Source organism: Amblyomma maculatum, chromosome 3, assembly GCF_055883805.1.
Source record: "Amblyomma maculatum isolate TAMU_Amacu chromosome 3, ASM5588380v1, whole genome shotgun sequence".
NCBI lineage: Eukaryota > Metazoa > Arthropoda > Arachnida > Ixodida > Ixodidae > Amblyomma > Amblyomma maculatum.
In genome coordinates, this window is record NC_139346.1 from 31740168 (window position 1) to 31745857 (window position 5690).

The following is a 5690-nucleotide window of genomic DNA, read 5'->3' on the forward strand; positions in this document are numbered from 1 at the left end:
GCGAAGATTATGGCGGAAAGACAAACGAATAGATTAATGACAAAAAAAAAAATTATTTAAACTATGTGTTTCAGAAAAACAGTCCACCCCTGTTGTGTGTGGTGGTGGACTGGTGGACTGTTTATAACAGTGTATATATAACAGTGGCAGTATATATATATATATATATATATATATATATACCGGACGCGATATTCGGAGGTCGTGGGCTCGGTTCCCACCATCGGCACGTTGTTTTTTCTTCTACTTTGCTTTTAATTATCTTTCCCCTAAACAGATTCGTTACTAATTTCTGTGATTATCTAAGCAAACATTAAAAAAAAGACGTAAGAGGACCATCCCCAACGCTTTCCTTGGCCTCGCCGACTGTTGGCTTCTTTCCTTCATGTATTATAACGAGCACCCTCATTTCCCCTTAATTGATCTGCTTGTAGCTTACGGGGGTCTCGGTTCTGGCAGTCTTGAAGCCATAGGTAGCGTAAGAAGGTTCTAGCACAGCGTTCGCCCTCGCTCTTGATCACGTTCTACGTGACGCTGGCGGTAACAAAGGACGTTCTACGTCCGCCGCTATGGCTCCGGGTGGCGCTGGTGAACACTCTCAAGGTTCGTATACAGACAACAGAAATACCCAAGCAAGTAGCAGGGGGGACAGCGGCCGATGTAGCTCAGTTGGTAGAGCACCGGACGTGATATTCGGAGGTCGTGGGTTCGGTTCCCACCATCGGCACGTTGTTTTTTCTTCTACTTTGCGTTTAATTATCTTTCCCCTAAACAGATTCGTTACTAATTTCTGTGATTATCTAAGCAAACATTAAAAAAAAGACGTAAGAGGACCATCCCCAACGCTTTCCTTGGCCTCGCCGACTGTTGGCTTCTTTCCTTCATGTATTATAACGAGCACCCTCATTTCCCCTTAATTGATCTGCTTGTAGCTTACGGGGGTCTCGGTTCTGGCAGTCTTGAAGCCATAGGTAGCGTAAGAGGGTTCTAGCACAGCGTTCGCCCTCGCTCTTGATCACGTTCTACGTGACGCTGGCGGTAACAAAGGACGTTCTACGTCCGCCGCTATGGCTGAGGGTGGCGCTGGTGAACACTCTCAAGGTTCGTATACAGGCAACACAAATACCCAAGCAAGTAGCAGGGAGGACAGCGGCCGATGTAGCTCAGTTGGTAGAGCACCGGACGCGATATTCGGAGGTCGTGGGTTCGGTTCCCACCATCGGCACGTTGTTTTTTCTTCTACTTTGCGTTTAATTATCTTTCCCCTAAACAGATTCGTTACTAATTTCTGTGATTATCTAAGCAAACATTAAAAAAAAAAGACGCAAGAGGACCATCCCCAACGCTTTCCTTGGCCTCGCCGACTGTTGGCTTCTTTCCTTCATGTATTATAACGAGCACCCTCATTTCCCCTTATTGATCTACCTAAATATATATATATATATATATATATATATATATATATATATATATATATATATATATATATATATATATATATATGAAGCAAAGAAGCCAACAGTCGGCGAGGCCAAGGAAAGCGTTGGGGATGATATGTTTATGTCATTTTTTTTTTTTTTTTTTTTTAATGTTTACTTCGATAACCACAGAAATTAGTAATGTAATCTGTTTAGGGGAAAGATAATTAGACACAAAGTAGAAGAAAAAACAACGTGCCGATGGTGGGATCCGAACCTACGACCTCCGAATAACGCGTCCGGTGCTCTACCAACTGAGCTACATCGGCCGCTGTCCCACCTGCTACTTTCTTGGGTATTTATGTTGTCTGTATACGAACCTTGAGAGTGTTCACCAGCGCCGCCCTCAGCCATAGCGGCGGACGTGGGACGTCCTTTTGTTACCGCCAGCGTCACGTAGAACGTGATCAAGAGCGAGGGCGAAAGCTGTGCTAGAACCCTCTTACGCTACCTATGGCTTCAAGACTGCCAGAACCGAGACCCCCGTAAGCTACAAGCAGATCAATCAAGGGGAAATGAGGGTGCTCGTTATAATACATGAAGCAAAGAAGCCAACAGTCGGCGAGGCCAAGGAAAGCGTTGGGGATGGTATGTTTATGTCATTTTTTTTTTTTTTTTTTAATGTTTACTTCGATAACCACAGAAATTAGTAATGTAATCTGTTTAGGGGAAAGATAATTAGACACAAAGCAGAAGAAAAAACAACGTGCCGATGGTGGGATCCGAACCTACGACCTCCGAATAACGCGTCCGGTGCTCTACCAACTGAGCTACATCGGCCGCTGTCCCCCCTGCTACTTTCTTGGGTATTTATGTTGTCTGTATACGAACCTTGAGAGTGTTCACCAGCGCCGCCCTCAGCCATAGCGGCGGACGTGGGACGTCCTTTTGTTACCGCCAGCGTCACGTAGAACGTGATCAAGAGCGAGGGCGAAAGCTGTGCTAGAACCCTCTTACGCTACCTATGGCTTCAAGACTGCCAGAACCGAGACCTCCGTAAGCTACAAGCAGATCAATCAAGGGGAAATGAGGGTGCTCGTTATAATACATGAAGCAAAGAAGCCAACAGTCGGCGAGGCCAAGGAAAGCGTTGGGGATGGTATGTTTATGTCATTTTTTTTTTTTTTTTTTAATGTTTACTTCGATAACCACAGAAATTAGTAATGTAATCTGTTTAGGGGAAAGATAATTAGACACAAAGTAGAAGAAAAAACAACGTGCCGATGGTGGGATCCGAACCTACGACCTCCGAATAACGCGTCCGGTGCTCTACCAACTGAGCTACATCGGCCGCTGTCCCCCCTGCTACTTTCTTGGGTATTTATGTTGTCTGTATACGAACCTTGAGAGTGTTCACCAGCGCCGCCCTCAGCCATAGCGGCGGACGTGGGACGTCCTTTTGTTACCGCCAGCGTCACGTAGAACGTGATCAAGAGCGAGGGCGAAAGCTGTGCTAGAACCCTCTTACGCTACCTATGGCTTCAAGACTGCCAGAACCGAGACCCCCGTAAGCTACAAGCAGATCAATCAAGGGGAAATGAGGGTGCTCGTTATAATACATGAAGCAAAGAAGCCAACAGTCGGCGAGGCCAAGGAAAGCGTTGGGGATGGTATGTTTATGTCATTTTTTTTTTTTTTTTATGTTTACTTCGATAACCACAGAAATTAGTAATGTAATCTGTTTAGGGGAAAGATAATTAGACACAAAGTAGAAGAAAAAACAACGTGCCGATGGTGGGATCCGAACCTACGACCTCCGAATAACGCGTCCGGTGCTCTACCAACTGAGCTACATCGGCCGCTGTCCCCCCTACTACTTTCTTGGGTATTTATGTTGTCTGTATACGAACCTTGAGAGTGTTCACCAGCGCCGCCCTCAGCCATAGCGGCGGACGTGGGACGTCCTTTTGTTACCGCCAGCGTCACGTAGAACGTGATCAAGAGCGAGGGCGAAAGCTGTGCTAGAACCCTCTTACGCTACCTATGGCTTCAAGACTGCCAGAACCGAGACCCCCGTAAGCTACAAGCAGATCAATCAAGGGGAAATGAGGGTGCTCGTTATAATACATGAAGCAAAGAAGCCAACAGTCGGCGAGGCCAAGGAAAGCGTTGGGGATGGTATGTTTATGTCATTTTTTTTTTTTTTTTTTTTTAATGTTTACTTCGATAACCACAGAAATTAGTAATGTAATCTGTTTAGGGGAAAGATAATTAGACACAAAGTAGAAGAAAAAACAACGTGCCGATGGTGGGATCCGAACCTACGACCTCCGAATAACGCGTCCGGTGCTCTACCAACTGAGCTACATCGGCCGCTGTCCCCCCTGCTACTTTCTTGGGTATTTATGTTGTCTGTATACGAACCATCCCCAACGCTTTCCTTGGCCTCGCCGACTGTTGGCTTCTTTGCTTCATGTATTATAACGAGCACCCTCATTTCCCCTTGATTGATCTGCTTGTAGCTTACGGGGGTCTCGGTTCTGGCAGTCTTGAAGCCATAGGTAGCGTAAGAGGGTTCTAGCACAGCTTTCGCCCTCGCTCTTGATCACGTTCTACGTGACGCTGGCGGTAACAAAAGGACGTCCCACGTCCGCCGCTATGGCTGAGGGCGGCGCTGGTGAACACTCTCAAGGTTCGTATACAGACAACATAAATACCCAAGAAAGTAGCAGGGGGGACAGCGGCCGATGTAGCTCAGTTGGTAGAGCACCGGACGCGTTATTCGGAGGTCGTAGGTTCGGATCCCACCATCGGCACGTTGTTTTTTCTTCTACTTTGTGTCTAATTATCTTTCCCCTAAACAGATTACATTACTAATTTCTGTGGTTATCGAAGTAAACATTAAAAAAAAAAAAAAAAAATGACATAAACATACCATCCCCAACGCTTTCCTTGGCCTCGCCGACTGTTGGCTTCTTTGCTTCATGTATTATAACGAGCACCCTCATTTCCCCTTGATTGATCTGCTTGTAGCTTACGGGGGTCTCGGTTCTGGCAGTCTTGAAGCCATAGGTAGCGTAAGAGGGTTCTAGCACAGCTTTCGCCCTCGCTCTTGATCACGTTCTACGTGACGCTGGCGGTAACAAAAGGACGTCCCACGTCCGCCGCTATGGCTGAGGGCGGCGCTGGTGAACACTCTCAAGGTTCGTATACAGACAACATAAATACCCAAGAAAGTAGCAGGGGGGACAGCGACCGATGTAGCTCAGTTGGTAGAGCACCGGACGCGTTATTCGGAGGTCGTAGGTTCGGATCCCACCATCGGCACGTTGTTTTTTCTTCTACTTTGTGTCTAATTATCTTTCCCCTAAACAGATTACATTACTAATTTCTGTGGTTATCGAAGTAAACATTAAAAAAAAAAAAAAAAAAATGACATAAACATACCATCCCCAACGCTTTCCTTGGCCTCGCCGACTGTTGGCTTCTTTGCTTCATGTATTATAACGAGCACCCTCATTTCCCCTTGATTGATCTGCTTTTATATATATATATATATATATATATATATCGAGGAATCTTAAAAATGTACACAGGCTGCATCTCTTGCGCTCGTGACGGAAGGCTGCGAGGGATGTCTTCATTGCAGGCCGTTTGCACACACGCTTATCTAATCAAAAAACAAACACTGTAGAATTGAGAATGTAAACATTTTGCTTAAGCTAAAATTTAAGGCTTCTAAGAACGCCTCAGACTTGAAAAAGAAAAAACCTGTATTATATCGTGGACTAATTCGAGTTATTGATTTTAACACTGGGAGGAACGCTTCACAACACGCAGATAACTACGCGAGTATCTCTAACTTCTTTTATTTCTGAGCGCTTATGAAATGGCATAGGAGGAGGTTCTTCGAAGGTGGTTCGTGTAGGACGAGTTATTTTACAGAAACGAGAGGAAGTTCCAGCTTAGCATGGTGTATTACCTAGTGGGATTCCGCAGCCCTTTTACGTGTTTTAAACCGCGCGCGCATTTTCCTATTTGTATTGTGTTTGCGCGGGCAGCGCGAGTGCGCATGTGCGATCAGATAATCTTAGGGGCGGGATGTTAGCGGCGAAAGACGAGGGTAGATAAGCGCGTCCGAAGCAAGGCGCGGGGCCTTTCTGCCCCGGCGGGGAGATAGCGCAAAGCTGGCAGCGAGCGTCATGGGCCAGCGGGGTGCGCACGGACATCGGAAGACCGGCGACGCGAAGATGAAAGGAGCGCCTGCAGAAA

General features: G+C 46.2%; 1 non-coding gene across 1 annotated transcript; it reads left to right on the top strand.

Moving 5' to 3' along the window:
- Positions 1–654: 654 nt before the first annotated feature.
- Positions 655–727, top strand: TRNAS-UGA (transfer RNA serine (anticodon UGA)). The gene has a single exon. It is a non-coding gene; the product is annotated as a tRNA-Ser (tRNA).
- The last annotated feature ends 4963 nt before the right edge of the window (positions 728–5690 follow it).